Consider the following 17,233-nt stretch of genomic DNA (forward strand, 5'->3'; position numbering starts at 1 on the left):
TATCCTGAACTGCTCCATAAGCCATAGATGTAATGGTAGCTGTAATATAATTATATATGTATCTAAGTAAGGTAAAATCAGATAAGTATAATGTAGTATCACTGTTTTGTCAACAGAACTGTGATATTATGGGCATGGATGGGAACAGGAAAACAAAAGGAAAGAGTGAAGAAGTGTGCCAAGGGAAAAGGAAGAAGATAAGGGAAAGAGAGGTGAATGGATGAAATGAATAGGTGATTGAAGGAGGAGAAAGAGAAAATGCTGATCCTGGGTGTGCCTCATTATCCATACACAGCATAGATACAAACATTAGCCAGAAATTGTTTGTAAATATTGAAGTGATCACCCAAAAGTGGTGAAGTAACAGTATAGAAAAATATATATATATTAATAATATCCGTATAATATGCTGGTACGGGAAAGGAGCACAGACAAGGATAAGTGGAAAGAAGGTATAAAACGTGAAAAAAGTAAGTCAAACTGATAAAAGAAAGAAAAATAAATAAATAATGTGTCCTATGAATAGTGATGGGTGAAAATAAAGAGCACACAGTGTGTGTAGGTAAGTAAAATGAGTTGGGATAGTATATTAAATATCTCCAGTGTGAGAAAAGAAGAAGAGAGACGGTAAGTGGCTTGTGTGATATGGGCACTGATATTCAGTGCACTGATTATCAGTGTCCTGATAATCAGTGCAGTCCAAACAGTGCCCAACAGTGCTGCCAATGTGTGCCAACCAGAGCTGCCAATTAGTGCCCACCATCATCATCAGTGTCACCTATCAGTGTCTATCAGTGCCGTCTATCAATGCCACCTATCAGTGCCCATCAGTGCTGCCTATCATTGCCACCTATCAGTGCAGCCTCATCATTGTCACCTCATCAGTGCCCATCAGTTCAGCTGATCAGTGCCCATCAGGGCAGCCTCGTCAGTGCACATCATTGAAGGAGAAAAATTACCTGTTTGCAAAATTTTATCACAAGTTATGAAAAAAAAAAAGTTTTTTTCAAAATTTTCAGTCTTTTTTCATTTGCTTAGCAAAAAATAAAAAGCCCAGGGGTGACTAAATTCCACTACAAATAAGCTCCATTTGTGTGAAATAAAGGATAAAAATTTAATCTGGGTACATTGTTGCATGACCGCGCAATTGTCATTCAGAGTGCGACAACGGTGAAAGATGAAAATTGGCCTGTGCAAGAAGGGGGTAAAAGTGCCCAGTAGGCAAGTGGTTAAATTATATTTCCAAATGTCAGAAAATGTTATGTGTTCATATTCACACAGCATACCTCAAAAAAAAATTAAAACGTTTCCTACCTTCTAGATTTCCTGAGGAGCAGGGATCAGGGCAGTTTGCAAGCGTTTCAGGACAGTCTCACAGTGTTCATGTCCCCACACAGATTGAAGCTGAGCTATTCCTCATTAATATACAATGAAATAGGCAAGCCTATAATGTGAACGACAAGAAATATAAAGTAGATGTTATCTCAATTTGGCTGCAATCGTTGAAATACACTGAACTGTAACAGGCATGCAGCAAGAGAGTGAAGCCTGAACATTTTGTGCTGGCCCAATTACTCAAAAGTATTGATCTCCTTGGATGACAGCTAGTTAACCTGCATTTACAGGAGGAGAGTTTGTCAATTACAGATTTATGGCATTTTTATTATACATTTTTTTTATTAGTAATGGCGGCGATCTGCGATTTTTATCGTGACTGCGACATTATGGCAGACACATCAGACATGTTTGACACTATTTTGGGACCATTGTCATTTATACAGCGATCAGTGCTATAAAAATGCACTGATTACTGTATAAATGACACTGGCATGGAAGGGGTTAAACACTGTGGGCCATCAAGGGGTTAAGTGTGTCCTAAGGAGTAATTCTAACGGTGGGGGGGATGGGCTACCTAGGACATGACAGCGATCACTGCTCCCGATGACAGGGAGCAGTAGATCTCTGTCATGTCACTAGGCAGAATGGGGAAATGCCTTGTTTACATAGGCATCTCCCCGTTCTCCTGCTCCATGACACGATCACAGGACACAGAGTCTGCGGGTCCTGTGGGAAGGGTCACAGAGCACTTGGCGGGCGCATAGCTTACTAGCTCAGTATGAATTACTTACTTTAGATCGAAGCCCCCGCAGCGGTCCTCGTTCAGCGCTCCAGCCGGTGCCATCACTCCCAGAGTTACTTCCGGGTATCGCGGACTCCGGCACTGTGATATTTATACACAGTCACACTTTTTGGTTTATTTGCATCACTAGTTTATTATTATTATTACTATTAATATTATTGTCGTCATTTTTGAACTACATTCACATTATTCAGCATAATACTGATTGTCAAAATATGGAATATCACACCTGTTTATTATTTGTTTAAACATTACTTGGGAAACAAAGTGGCATTCCCCTCTCATTTCACTATTCCCACTTATCTATGCTTTTGTAGACTAACACAATATACGCAATACTCCAATCAATAACTAGTTATAATATACATTTTTTGTGATGTATTTGCTCCATATCATATTGTATTTCATTATTTTATTTTTTTGGGTGTGCCAAGAACCTCCTCCTCTGTTCCTCTGATCACCCTGGGGAAACTCCAGACACTGTCAATTCTTGTAAGCTAGCGTTTGATGCCCCCGTGAAGTCGTGTTCTGCCTTTTTTCTCCCCTTCTTTTGTCCCCCCCCCCCCCCTGTGTCCATCTTGGTGGGTGGCTGAGGTGGGTCAAAATAGTGGGGCAGCGGATCCAGGATGACCCTTTGAGGGAAGGCACTGTTCCGTTTTTCAGATTTTATTAGAAGTCTCTGGTTGAAAAGCATTGGTTTGGTGGAACTGGTAAATATTATCGAAATAAGTTTTGATATTACATTCATTTTTCGGTTAAAACCTATTATATTGAAAGCCTTTTTTCTTTGATTACCTGCAGAATATACACTATAACTACTCCTTTCGCCAGGGCTTTGTTGCTTTTTACCCCTTGAAGAAGACCCTGACTCCCTGAAGGTCGAAATGCATTGGGGCAGCCCGGGTGCTATTTTGCAACTTTTGAAAAAGTGCTGTACTTGTAAATTGTTCCTGTAACCTATTTTGTATTAAACGTTGCATATACTGTTTATCCACTGATATGCTATAATATTATATACCAGAGCCTGTATTTTTAATCTATGATGGTAAATAAGCCGGTGAATCAATAAAATAAATATAACTTTTTACGGATTTATCTCTGCTTCTTGTTGCTGCCTGAAAACCCCAAGGGGAACTCTTCTTTTTATTCTCTCTAGAATACTTAGGGGTGTGCAGCTAGCTCGTTTTTAATTCATTTATTTATATTTATGCACTTTTTTCCTCCTTACGTCCGGCACTGTGATTGGCCAGAGCCGTGATGATGTCACTCCCGCGTATGGGTGCAGGAGCTGCCGGTAACGGCATACTAGCTGAAGCAATGGCACAAATGTGCCATTGCATCAGTGCGCATGTGCCGATGACGTCAGCATATACTGATACAGGGGATATCTCCTAAACTATGCAGGTTTAGAGTATATCTGGGGTAGCTACAGGTAAGCCTTATTATAGGCTTACCTGTAGTAAAAAGTGGTTTTACAACCACTTTATGTACTCCTGATCCCTGCACTCTGGTTAGTACAGTGTTTCTGACCGGAGCTGCCAGTTTTGTTTTTGTGCAACTGGCACCCAGCTTTAGGCCATGTACCCTGCTTTAGGGTGTAACATGCAACATGCCACAATCCCCTCCCTCATCCCCTGAGCACACCCCCCCATGTCAGCAAGCGGGGGTTCCTCTCCTCTGCACTTACTGTCACATTTCAAAATTGGCTTGACTGTGAGGTGTTCTGCTTTACATCATTCATTTACATAAATCTGTAAGTTTGATACTGTGATACTACAAGTCCCATGTTCCACCGCAACAGATGGCTTGTAGTTCTCAAGCACAAATAATGGAAAAACTTAATTTAAAAAAATATATATATTGTTCTGATGTTTGTATGTATCTGTTAGGCTGGATTCACACCAATGCTATTTTAATGCATTTTGAAGATTTTCACTATAGTCCATTTAACATGTTCTCCTATGGAACACGTTCTGTAGTGCAAATCTACATACTGCAAAAAGCACAAAAAATGCATATGTGTGAATCTAGCCTAAAGCTTCGTACACATAATCGGATTTTCAGCAGACAAAGTGTCAGGCCGCGTACACACGCGGGGACTGTTCGCCCAACTTTGTCCGTCAAACAGTTTCAGCAAACAGTCCGCTCAAAATTAGCATGGACGGACATGGCCACACACGACGAACGAACAGTTTGCTGAAACCGTGCGCGATGACGTGAACGGCACGTACGACGGGACGAAAAATACGACGTCCTATACACTGCATTATAACTTTCGGCGTGTAAATCCTTTCTGAGCATGCGCGGAACTTAGTTTGACGAACAAGCCTACACACGAGGGGACTGTTCGCTGAAACAAAGTTTCAGCGGACAGTTTTTCGGAATTTCCGAAAAACCTTGTTCAGCGGACTGTTCGCTGAAACTGTCCGCTGAAAGCCCACACACGAGCGGACTGTCCGCCGAAACACTGTTCAGCGGACAAAGTTGGGCGAACAGTCCCCGCGTGTGTACGCGGCCTCAGACTTTTGTGCGAAGGGCGTGTGCCAGAAACTTGTCTTGCATACAAACAGCACACAGCTGATGTCCAACAAACACGAAAGTAGTGACGTAATAAGAGGAATTTCAGCTCTTGAGTGCCACGCTTTGGGCACCTTCTGCTAATGTCATGTTTGGTGAGCATTGATTCCGAGCATGCGTGTTTGTATTTTTAACTTTTGTGTGAAGGACTTGTGTACAGAAGATAGGAAAATCTGACAACAGACCGTTATCCGGTAAAAATTTACTAGCCTGCCATCCAACATTTGTCGGCAGAAAGTTGGACAACAATTATCTGATGGAGTGTACTAACGGTTGGATTTTAGGCCAACAGTCTGTCATCACACAATTCCCTGCCGAAAATCTGATCATGTGTACGAGGCTTTAGACTCTTGTTTGTGGTACAATTTAAAGCAGCCAAAATCAAAAAGAGAAAAATCAGGACACTTAAGCAGACTATTCATTTTGAATGGGCTGCCAATGCATGACAAAAAATCGGTATGATTTGAATGCAGTGTACCATAGTACTGCAGCACGGGTCCTTTGGCACGCACTGCGCCTGGTAGAGCAACACATTGCATAGTGCCAAGCATTAGCGTGTGGGCTGTGGTATCACGTGTTACTACAACATATAGCTGTGAAGGGGTCCTAATACTTTACTTTTTATCATTCTAGCAATATTCTATCCATGGCATGATAAATGCATGTTTTGGGAAATGATTACAATGCACATATAATGTAAAGGGCAGCTGGCATTTCATAAACACGCCTTGTTTATTTTATCTGTGTTTAAAAGCTAAAATTAACTTAAAGCACATTCCAAAATTTTGCAATGAAAATTATGATTGCAATCAATTCTCTAGAGTTACTCTTTTTCTTGTAAATCTGCTGTTATTGTTCCATGTGATGTATAGCATTTTCAGGTGGTGGGATTAGACTGCATGTCTGAGTTATATTACCTGCCAGATGTAGTACATATTCATTGTTATTTAAGGTCATCAATGTGTCACATGACCTGCTCAGTGTTTTCACAGATGATGGATAAACGGCGGATTCAAGGAGAGATTGCAAACTCAAGTCTGGAAGAACTATTTAGTGTCACTGCCTAATAAGAAAATCACTAGACATATATGCCAAAACCAAAAACGTGACAGTAGTAATCTGCTGTCTGACTGCCACTATTCTACAAATGAATGTTATTGTGGTATTAACCCTACAGTGGACATTTACCAAACAAAGGAATACATGTTGCAGGCACTATAAGGGTGCATTTAAGCCCATTGCACCCTTATAAACCACTGTAATATTACCATCCACATTAACTGTAATGCACGATCGGATTTTACAACAACAAATGTTGGCTGTGAGCTTGTTGGCGGAAAGTCCAACTGTGTGTATGCTCCATCAAACATTTGTTCTTGGACTTTCCGCCAACAAATGTTGGCTATCAGGTTCTCAAATTTTCCGCCAACAAATGTTTGTTGTCGGACGTTTCGATCGCGTGTACACAAGTCCGTTGGACAAAAGTCCACGCATGCTCGGAGTCATGTATGAGCCGGAGCTATAACTAGCGTTCGTAATGGAGACATCATGTACGGCTTGTACGTCACTACGTTCGTAATTGTTGGCCAGCATTTGTGTGACCATGTGTATGCAAGACAAGTTGGAGCCAAAATCCTTTGAACAAAAATCTGCGCTTTTGTTGTCGGAAAGTCCGATCGTGTGTACGGGGCATTATGCATTTTGCCAACATGCTGAAATGGTTTGTTTTTTGCTCATATTTTAGGGAAATTAAAACTCTAGTTTGGCTCATTAATTTAGTTAGTGATCTTCACAAAAGTGCAGGGGTAGTAGGTTATATTTGTCTGTACCCTCTAATGAAGTATCATATTGGATGCAACGCGCTGGTGGGAGCCAACCTGATGAGATCATCACACTAACCAACAACAGCCATCAGTTATCATTGCAAAATAAGATGGAGCTTTGGTTCATAGTGCTGTGTGACACTTTTTAATAAAAGCTTGCAGGGAGTACTTTGTGATTTTTCTTTTTCTGAGTGTGTTTGGAGCAAACTGCTGAGTTTAAGCCTTTGCATCTACTAAGCTGATGGGTATAACTGGAGTCAGTGGATGAATTTAACCCTGCACCGCTTTTAGACCTCCTATAAGGCTGGTTTCACATGGACCATCCGTTGCTTTGTTCAGTTCAGTCACGTTTTTTTTTGTAAAAATGGATACGGATGTAAATTTTTACATCCGTTTTCATATGCGCTGACATCCGTTTTTTACAAAAAAGGAAGTGACCGAACTGAACTTCAAACACTATATATAGCTGGTTGCTAAGGAGGGGGCCAGGAAGCCAGCCACCACATCCTTAACAACCGATGAGTCTTCAGCTGTCAGAGGAGTTCCTTGCTGTCAGCTGAATGTAAAGAAAAAGACACTGCCGGCAAAAAAATAAAAATAAAACGCAAGGGGGCCCACAGATTCCACCCTCCCTATGTAAATGGGTATCAGGTACATACTTCCCCTACCCATTCACCAAAAAGGCAGTGAAATGTAAAAAAAAAAAACAAGAGCCAGTTTTTGACAATTCCTTTATTAATAGCTCTGTCTTCTTCTGGTGCTGTCCTCTCCACCGCGTCTCTCCCAGTGCCTTCTCTCCCGCCGCCACCTTCTTCCTCGCCGCCGGTTACCCACAAAAAAAATTAAAAAGCCGCTGTTCTTCTGTTGCCGCCATCCTCTGTTGTTTTGTCGTCTACTGTCTGGCATTTGTTATATAGCCATGGGGCATGGCCATCAGATGACATCACCTGGAGAGCCCACCCCCTGTGATATCACAAGGGCGGGCTCTCCGGGTGACATCAGACTGCGAACGACAACACAACGGAGGAAGATAGCAACAGAAGAACAGTGGCTTTTTAATTTTTTTTTAGCGGGTAACTGGCGTTGAGGAAATATACAGTGGCGGGAGAGAAGGCACCTAGAGAGACAGCAGCAGAAGACGGCGACGGGAGAGAAGGCCCCCAGGAGAGACAGCGGCACTAGAAGACAGCACCGGGAGAAGACAGAGCTATTAATAAAGGAATTGTCAAAAACTGGCTCTTGTTTTTTTTTTACTGCCTTTTCGGTGAATGGGTAGGGGAAGAGGCCCTTGTCCCCATCAACATGGGGGGCAGGTACTTTGGGGTGGGGGGCTGTAGAGCCCCCCTGCCCCAAAGCACCCACTTCCCCATGTTGAGGACATGCGGCCTGGTATGGTTCAGGAGGGGGGGTGCGATCGCTCGTCCCCTCCCTTTCCTGACCTGCCAGGCTGCATGCTCAGGAAAGGGTCTGGTATGGATCTTAAGGGGGATCCCACACCATTATTTAAAATAAATCTCCTCTGAATCCATACTAGACCCGAAATCATTGTTTTACGGCATATTCCAAGAATTTTTTATATCATTCTTATTTCACATATAAAATGCTGATGGTGATGATATGTTCACGGACATCTGTATTTGCTGAGCACTTTATTATTGTTGTAACAGTTTTTATTTTTTATTTTTTGAGTGCTGCACTTTTTTAGGCAAGTAATTAAATTAATAATATTGAATCCTTTTCATTGGCTGTATACAGTAAATATAAATATATATATATACAGTATATACAATATAAAAAAAAAACCTTTACCTTGTGGCATCTACTTTCTGTTTTATTTAATACTTGTGATAGAAAAGTTGGAACTTGTTTGATGTCATGGTGCAAATGTTACAGTAGATGGTGATATGCTACCGCTATAAGTATTCCTTATGGAGGAGCACCACCTAGTGGTAGGAAGATAAATATACTGCTTATGATTACAACATTTTTAGATTTGAAAGTTTAATGCCAAAGTTTAGCAAAAAGAAAAAAAAAATCAAAGCAAAAAAACAAAAACAAAGGAAAAAAAAATCTCATCCAAACGTTTTATATTGCAAGAATTTTTGTAAATCTTTTTCTAGAGTCATACTACTGTGACCCTTACCATGTTAATAAACTAGTCTCAAAATCCAGAGGGGTTGCTTGCTTTAAAACCAGCAGAGAAATCTCAGTTTTATATAATGAATATAAACAAGAGAAGAAACACTGCAGATCTTAAATATGTTAATCATAAAATCATAGAAAATGTAATTTATATACAGGAATAAAGCTAGCAGGACCCTAGCAAAAGCATTGTGGTTTTATTGATTAGTTTAATATTCGTTATACAGTTAAACGTTAAACATTGCTTTGCAGTTCAAACTGGATACAGACATTTTATATATATATATATATATATATATATATATATATATATATATATATATATATATATATATATATATATATATACACTTTATTTAATTATAAGGCCTAAGGATTGTTTAAACCTTATGTTTATACACCATTGAGCTTGTGTGAAAATTCAGTATTTATAAGTCTGAAAGCTAACCCACCTAAAAGTCCAGTAGATAAATTCACTAATCTATAGGCTGTCATGTCTCTTAAAGGCCATAGCTTAGCTGGCCATAGGCTGTCATATCACTTGTCACTTTGGTGGCCATAGACCTTTCCATCAAAGTTCCAAACTCTGCTCTGCCCACCAGTGTATACTTCTCCTTGTTCATTTTCAGTAAGGTCAATACTAGGTAGAAAGAAGTGAGTGTATAGATTTTGGTGAAATTGCTCCAAAAGATGTAACATACCAGCATCCTACAACCAAAAGTGAATAATGGTTTTAAAGGTCTTATCTCTTAACAGGTTAAGATGCAATTCCAGTTTTCTTCAAGAACACACAAACCCTTCTAGGTGAACTATATCTATTGTAAGGATTTTGGTAAACATTCATTTGGATTCTTACCTGCTACTCGGATATTGATGTAGAATAGGCCATGCCCTTTCTGAATTGAGCTTCTAAGTAGGAGAGAACACCTTTTAGCAAAAGAAAAAAAAAACTGCATCCCACCATCCCAATGCATGCAAAAAGTACCTAAACAATGATCATATTCTTATTGTAGGAGATGCCTGTAATTTGACATCAAGCTTTGTAAAGACTTCTACTACTACTTCATATTAGCACAGAGATACGATATCAGAGATGTTTGGCACACAAAAACTGTTATGCCGCGTACACGCGTTCGGAATTCCGGCCAGAAAAAGGCAGATGAGAGCTTTTCATTGGAAAATGCGACCGTGTGTATGCTCCATCGGAATTTAGCTGTCTGAATTTCCACCAGCCAAAAATTGATAGCATGTTCTCAATTTTCCATATGGAAAAACTTTCTATCGGAAATTACAATCGTGTATATGCAATTCTAACACGCCAAAAATCATGCATGCTAAGATTCAACTACGAGACGGAGGCTATTATCTACTGGGTATTGAACTTCCTTTTTCTAGTCCCGTTGTACGCGTTGTACGTCACTGCGTTCTAAACAATCGGAATTTGGTGTGACCATGTGTAGGCAAGACAGCTTGAGCGTAATTCCATCGGAATTCCGTTGGGAAAACCATCAGAGCTTTTTCCGACAAGAATTCCGATCATGTGTTGTTACAAAGAATCCACATTTACAATTTTGTCAGCTTTAGGGCTCATGCATACATAACTCTGCCTTTTATTTATTATTACACTTCCTTTTAGTTATTTGAGGCATGTAGGTGTGATTATGGTTTGTGGGTTTGTGTCAATCAATGAATAGATTTTTGTACTTGTATATTTATATTGAATTATTGGTATGACAAGCTGTGTCCATCGGCGCTCTGGTGGTGCGTTTTGGCAGTTTGGTGTATTGGTCCCTACCCCAGACAGGGGTGATCTTCACTAGCTTTACTGGGTCCTGTGTTGAGTGGATGCTCTGCTGCATTGTGAACACAGGGGGTCGTTGGCTCGTCACAGGTGCCATTCAGGGAACACTTGTATTTTATCAATGAATTCAAAGAATTCACTGATTGGACAAGGTGGAGAGGTGGGGTGGTGACATCATGATCTCCACCTCATCTAATTAGAGAACGCTTTGCAGTCATTGAGCATGCAAAGTGTTCCCTGAACACTCATGCCAAACAAGCGAACTGCTCTGTTTAGTGGGCATCAGGGGGAAAAAAAAGTGTAAATAAATAATTTAAAAAAAATGAATAGCACCCTCATCCCCCACTTCCTATATAAATAAATAAATAAATAAATAAATATATATATATATATATTGCACCTCACACGTGAGGTATCACTGTGAACCTTGGAGTGAGAGCAATAATTTTAGGGACCTAATTCACGATTACAGTAACTATAAACTGATAACCTGTAAAGTCGTTTAAATCGTCAGCTATGGACAATTTAAAGTACCATAGTTGGTAGCCATTTCACAGGTGTGCACAGTTTTAAATCTTAACATGTTTGGCATCTATTTACTCAACAAGACATCATATTATATATTATATATTTTACCAAAAAATTGGGTACTATATTGTGTTTTGGTGCCCTAAAATTCATGTAAGGCCGCGTACACACGAGAGGATTGTCCGTCCAACTTAGTCCACTGAAACGTGTTTCAGCGGACAATCCGCTCGTGTGTGGGCTTCAGCGGACTTTTTCAGCGGACAGTCTGGCGGACTAAGTCTTTCGGAATTTCCGTAATATTGTCCGTCCAAACTTGGTTTCAGCGGACAGTCCGCTCGTGAGTAGGCTAGTTCGACGGACTAAGTATGGCGCATGCTCAGAAAGGATTTACACGGCCGAAGGTTGCATTGCAGTGTATTGGACGTCGAATTTCTAGTCCCGTCGTACGTGCCGTACATGTCATCGCGCAAGCTTTCAGCGGACTGTCTGTTCGTCGTGTGTGGTCAAGTCCGTTAATTCAAAAGTAGGACGGACTGTCTGTCGGATTGTCTGACGGACTTAGTTGGACGGATAGTCCGCCCGTGTGTACGCGGCCTTAAGCCCCGTACACACGAGCGGACTTTTCAACATCCAAAGTCCGACGGACTGAGTCCGTCAGACTATTCGATCGTGTGTGGGCTGCAATGGACTTTTGACTCGCCAAAGTCCGAAGGACTTTAGAATATGGAACATGCTTCAAATTTTTCCGAAGGAACTCCGCCGGACCCGGTCCCTTCGAAAAATTTGCTCGTGTGTATGCTATTCCGACGGACTAAAACCGACGCTAGGGCAGCTATTGGCTACTGGCCATGAACTTCCTTATTCGAATCCAGTCGTACGTCATCACGTTCGAATCCGTCGGAGTTTAGTGTGATTGTGTGTGGCCAAGTCCGCTCAGCCGAAAAGTCTGTCAGAACTCCGTCGGAATTCCAGCAGAACTCCGACGGAACTCCTTCGGAAGTCTGTCGGACATAAGTCCTCTCGTGTGTACGGGGCTTTAGTGTTTTTGTCCTGAAAATCTGAGTTTGATAAATAGCTGTGAAAATATTGTGTGACATAAAATATTACAACAGCCACTATTTTATTCTCCATGGGCTCCTCTTTCAGAAAATATATAATGTTTGGGGGTTATAAGTAATTTTTTAGCAAAAAATGCAGATTTTTACATGTATGTGAAAAATGTCACTCTGCAACTTTTCACTGCGACCAAATTTACTATTACGAAGGCTTTGAAAACCCCTGTAATCAGTTTAGAAGTTGTCAAATATCGTATGAATGATAATATGGTTATTGAGAAACTGACAGCCATATTATCAGACTCCCATGAAAAATTCCTTTGGGTTTGGCAACCTTGGATTGCTCACATTCAGTCCTCTAGATTCGACAATACCCTTCTGTCGATTTAGTGATCCTCCGTTGTGAACCCAGTGGGACTCTTCTTTCCTCTTCTCCTTTCTCTATATTCTGTTTTCTTCTGTTTCTACTTTTTCCGCTCCTTCTGCCCTTCTTTTTCTGGTTATTTGATATGCTTATCTGTCCACTGGGCGTTGCCCTGGTCTGGATGGTTGCAAATGCAATGTATGTAATTGCTTTGCCTCTGTTTATAAAGAAAGCCCTCAGCTTAATATTACTAGGGTCCTACATATGTGCACCCTGCCGTAAGGTTGGATGTTTTGCAATGTTCATTTCTATGCTAAGGCGTGAATCCAGAATTATCTCCACCATTTATTTTACTTTGTCGCCCCCCCCCCCCCCTTTTTTTTATATACAGTGCTTTGAAAACATATTCATACTCCTAGAAAATTTCCACATTTTGTCATGTTACAACCAAAGACGTGAATTAATTTTATTGGGATTTTATGTGATAGACCAACATAAAGTGGCACATAATTGTGAAGTGGAAGGAAAATGATAAATGGTTTTCAAATTTTTTTTACAAATACAGTATCTCACAAGAGTGAGTACACCTATCACATTTTTGTAAATATTTTATTATATCTTTTCATGTGACAACACTGCAGAAATGACACTTTGGTACAATGTAAAGTAGTGAGTGCACAGCTTGTTTAACAGTGTCAATTTGCTATCCCCTCAAAATAATTCAACACACAGCCATTAATGTCTAAACCGCTGGCAACAAAAGTAAGTACAATCCTAAGTGAAAATGTCAAAATTGGGCCCCATTAGCCATTTTCCCTCCCCGGTGTCATGTGACTCATTAGTGTTACCAGGTCTCAGGTACGCTCTCATACTGGTCACTGGAGGTTCAACATGGCACCTCATGGCAAAGAACTCTCTGAGGATCTGAAAAAAAGTATTGTTGCTTTACAGATGGCCTAGGAAATAAGAAGATTGCCAAGACCCTGAAACTGAGCTGCGGCACAGTGGCCAAGACCATACAGCGGTTTAACAGAACAGGTTTCACTCAGAACAGGCCTCACCATGGTCGACCAAAGAGGTTGAGTGCATGTGCTCAGCATCATCATATGAGTGCTGCCAACATTGCTGCAGTGGTTGAAGGGGTAGGCGGTCAGCCTGTCAGTGTTCAGAACATACGTTGCACACTGCATCAAATTGGTCTGCATGATTGTCGTCCCAGAAGGAAGTCTCTTCTAAAGATGATGCACAAGAAAGCCTGCAAACAGTTTTGTTGAAGACATGCAGACTAAGGACGTGGATTACTGGAACCGGTCTGATGCAGTGGCATTGCTATGGGGGTGCGGCCCGCACCCGGGTGACACCTGGCTCAGACTGGCACCAGCACCGCATTGAGAGGGGTGCCACGGCTCCCTACTTCCCTTCTGGGATCTCCTCTCCTCTGCTCTGCTCCATGCGATCAGTGTGGAGAGTGGGGGAGGAGGGAGTGAGGCAGAGATAGACTGGGTGCCCGAGATCCGACCGCCCCCACACATACCTCCACACAGTGCGCCCGCAATCAGATCTTTTTCCCCGGTGGCTGCACTCACTGTCGCTTGCTCATCAGCTCTGATGTGTCCACAGGTAGGGAGGAAGAGCCAAGGATGTGGTGGGACACCATCCACACTACAGCACCTGTCCTGAGGTATGCAACAGAGTATTGCAGAGGAGGGGGATATAGTTGTTGGGGGGCATTGGCAGGTAACAATTATGCTGCCAGGAGTGATTTTAGGGGGGTTAGAGAATAGGTGCTAGGGGGTGCTCTTTGTTTTGGGTTAGAGAGGACTTGTACTAGAAGTAGGAGGGGGCAGATTTGAAGTCTGACCCTCTCTCCCCCCGTGCAATTCCTCTCCCCTCCCAAAGCACCCCATAGCACATATACTTTCACCCCCCCAAATAAAACCTGGCTCCATCCACCCCCATCCCATCCCAGCTCCATCCACCCCCTGATCCCATACAGCTCTACCCACCCCCGAACCCATACCCGTTCATCTATTCCCCCAATCCCATCCCAGCTCCATCCACCCCCCCTGATCTCATCCCGGCTCCATCCATTCCCCTGATCTCATCCCGCTCCATTCATTCCCCCAATCCCATCCTGGCTCCCTTCATTCCCCTGACCCCTTCCCAGCTCCATCCAGCCCCCGATCTCATACCTGCTCCAGCCATCCCCACTGATCCTGATCCCATCCCAGCTCCATCCATCTCCTCGATCCCATTCTGGCTCCATACATCCCCCCTGATCCCATACCTGCTTCATATATCCCCCCCGATCCTATACCTGCTCCATCCATCCCCCCTGATCCTATCCCTTGCTCAATTCACCCCCTGATCCCATACCCACTCCATCCATCCTCCCGATCCTATCCCCATGCCATCTACCCCCCTGATCCCATCCCTGCTTCATCCATCCTGACCTGATTCAAACCCGACTCCATCCATCCCCCCCAATCCCATCCCAGCTCCATCTATTGTGGTAGTTTAAAGTGGGGAGAACTGTACCGACCCACTAGCCTGCTTAGTGCCTGGGGTGGGGGGATGACACCATGTATTACCGCACCAGGTGACACCAACCCTAGTGATGCCACTGGTCTGATGAGACCAAGATAAACTTATTTGGTTCAGATGATGTCAAGCGTGTGTGGTGGCCAAAAGGTGAGGAGTACAAAAACAAGTGTGTCTCGCCTACAGCTCTGGTGAACTCCATGACCAAGAGGGTTAAGGCAGTGCTGGAAAATAGTGGTGGCCACACAAAATATTGACACTTTGGGCCTAATTTGGACATTTTCACTTAGGGGTGTACTCACTTTTGTTGCCATTGGTTTAGTCATTAATGGCTGGGTGTTAAGTTATTTTGAGGGGACAGCAAATTACAATGTTCTACAAGCTGTACACTCACTACTTTATACTGTAGGAAAGTGTAATTTCTTTAGTGTTGTCACATGAAAAGATATAACAAAATATTTACAAAAATGTGAGGGGTGTACTCACTTTTGTGAGATACTGTATTTGTAAAAAAAAAATGTAAAACCATTTATAATTTTCTTTGCACTTCACAATTATGTGCCACTTTATGTTGGTCTATCACATAAAATCCCAATAAAATAATTTACATTTTTGGTTGTAACATGACAAAATGTAGACATTTTCTAGGGGTATTGTCAGGGCTCGCTTAGCCCTTCCTTCTCTGGGCTGGCTGCTCAGCTGTCGGTTAATTGCTAGTTCTCATCTCTCTCCACATTTACCAGCTGTTCCTGATCCTGCTCGTCTGACTTGCCTACTTAAAGCTGTCCAGCTCACTTCATCTCTGCATTTGCCTTGGTCACATCACTAGAAACCATCTCCTGCGGTTCTGTTTAAAGACTGGCTTGCTGACATCTCTTCTGGCTACTTATCCTGCTTGCTGTTGCTCTACTTGGATCCCTGACTTCTGGCCTGGCTGATTACCCAATCTGGTTATTGAACTCTGGACTGGCTGACTACTCGATCCGGTTACTGGACTCTGGTTATGCTTTGACTACGCTTACTCTATTTACCTTTTTATTTTTTATGAATAAACAAGTGTGATTTAATTGTACTTCTGTCTTGGTCTGGTTCATGGTTTCTGACAGGTATGAATATATTTTCAAGGCACTGTAAGTGCGACATGCATTTGTATTCAGCCCCCTTTACGCTGATACACCTAACTAAAATCTAGTGAAACCAATTGCCTTAAGAAGTCACCTAATTAATAAATAAAGTCCACCTGTGTGCAGTTTAATCTCAGTATTAATACAGCTGTTCTGTGAAGCCCTCTGAGATTTGTTAGAGAACCTAGTGAACAAAAAGCATCGTGAAGGCCAAGGAACACACCAGACAGGTCAGGGATAAAGTTGTGGAGAAATTTAAAGCAGGGTTAGGTTATATAAAAATATCCCAAGCTTTGAACATCACCATCATTCAAAAAAGCAAAGAATATGACACAACTGAAAACCTACCAAGACATGGCCATCCACCTAAAATAACAGGCCGGGCAAGGAGAGAATTAACCAGAGTAGCAGCCAAGAGGCCCATGGTAACTCTGGAGGAGCTGCAGAGATCCACAGCTCAAATGGGAGAATCTGTCCACAAGACAACTATTAGTCCTGCACTCCACAAATCTGGCCTTTATGGAAGAGTTGCAAGAAGAAAGCCATTGTTGAAAGAAAGCCATAAGAAGTCCTGTTTGTAGTTTGTGAGAAGCCATGTGGGGGACACAGCAAACATGTGGAAGAAAGTGCTCTGGTCAGATGAGAGCAAAATTGTACTTTTTGGCCTAAAAGCAAAACACTGTGTGTATAAGAAAACTAACACTGCACATCAAACTATCACATCACACTATCTTCACCGTGAAACATGGTGGTGGCAGCATCATGTTGTGGGGATGCTTTTCTTCAACAGGGACCAGGAAGCTAGTCAGAGTTGATGGGAAGATGAATGGAGTCAAATACAGGGCAATCTTAGAAGAAAACCTGTTAGAGTCTGCAAAAGACTTGAGACTGGGGCGGAGGTTCACCTTCCAGCAGGACAACGACCCTAAACATACATACTTGGGGGGGTGGCAGTGGTGGGGGTGTACAGTACTTGGGGGGTGGCAGCAGTGGTACTTGGGGGGATGGCAGCGGTGGTGTTCTTGGGGGGGAGTGGCAGGCAGCGGTGGTACTTAGGGGGGTGGCAACATTGGTGGTGCCATCCTCTCCCACCACCACCTCTGCCTCTTACTGATCCCATCCCCCACCACCACTGATC

At 42.3% G+C, this 17,233-nt stretch overlaps 1 protein-coding gene across 2 annotated transcripts in view; it reads left to right on the forward strand.

Annotated features, from left to right (window-relative positions):
- TMEM174 (transmembrane protein 174) overlaps positions 1–16,026 on the forward strand; it is a 35,417-nt gene extending 19,391 nt beyond the window's left edge. The window contains exon 3 of one of the 2 annotated variants that reach the window (XM_077462509.1): positions 15,715–16,026. The gene's annotated coding sequence lies outside the window, so the exon portion shown is untranslated. Of the gene's footprint in view, positions 1–2,941; positions 3,232–15,714 lie in introns of those variants that run through there. The other variant, XM_077462508.1, reaches the window with a different exon arrangement.
- The last annotated feature ends 1,207 nt before the right edge of the window (positions 16,027–17,233 follow it).

This window comes from Lithobates pipiens, unplaced genomic scaffold (assembly GCF_037356315.1).
Source record: "Lithobates pipiens isolate NorthernLeopardFrog02 unplaced genomic scaffold, aLitPip1_a1.2 Scaffold_3, whole genome shotgun sequence".
Classification (NCBI taxonomy): Eukaryota; Metazoa; Chordata; class Amphibia; order Anura; family Ranidae; genus Lithobates; species Lithobates pipiens.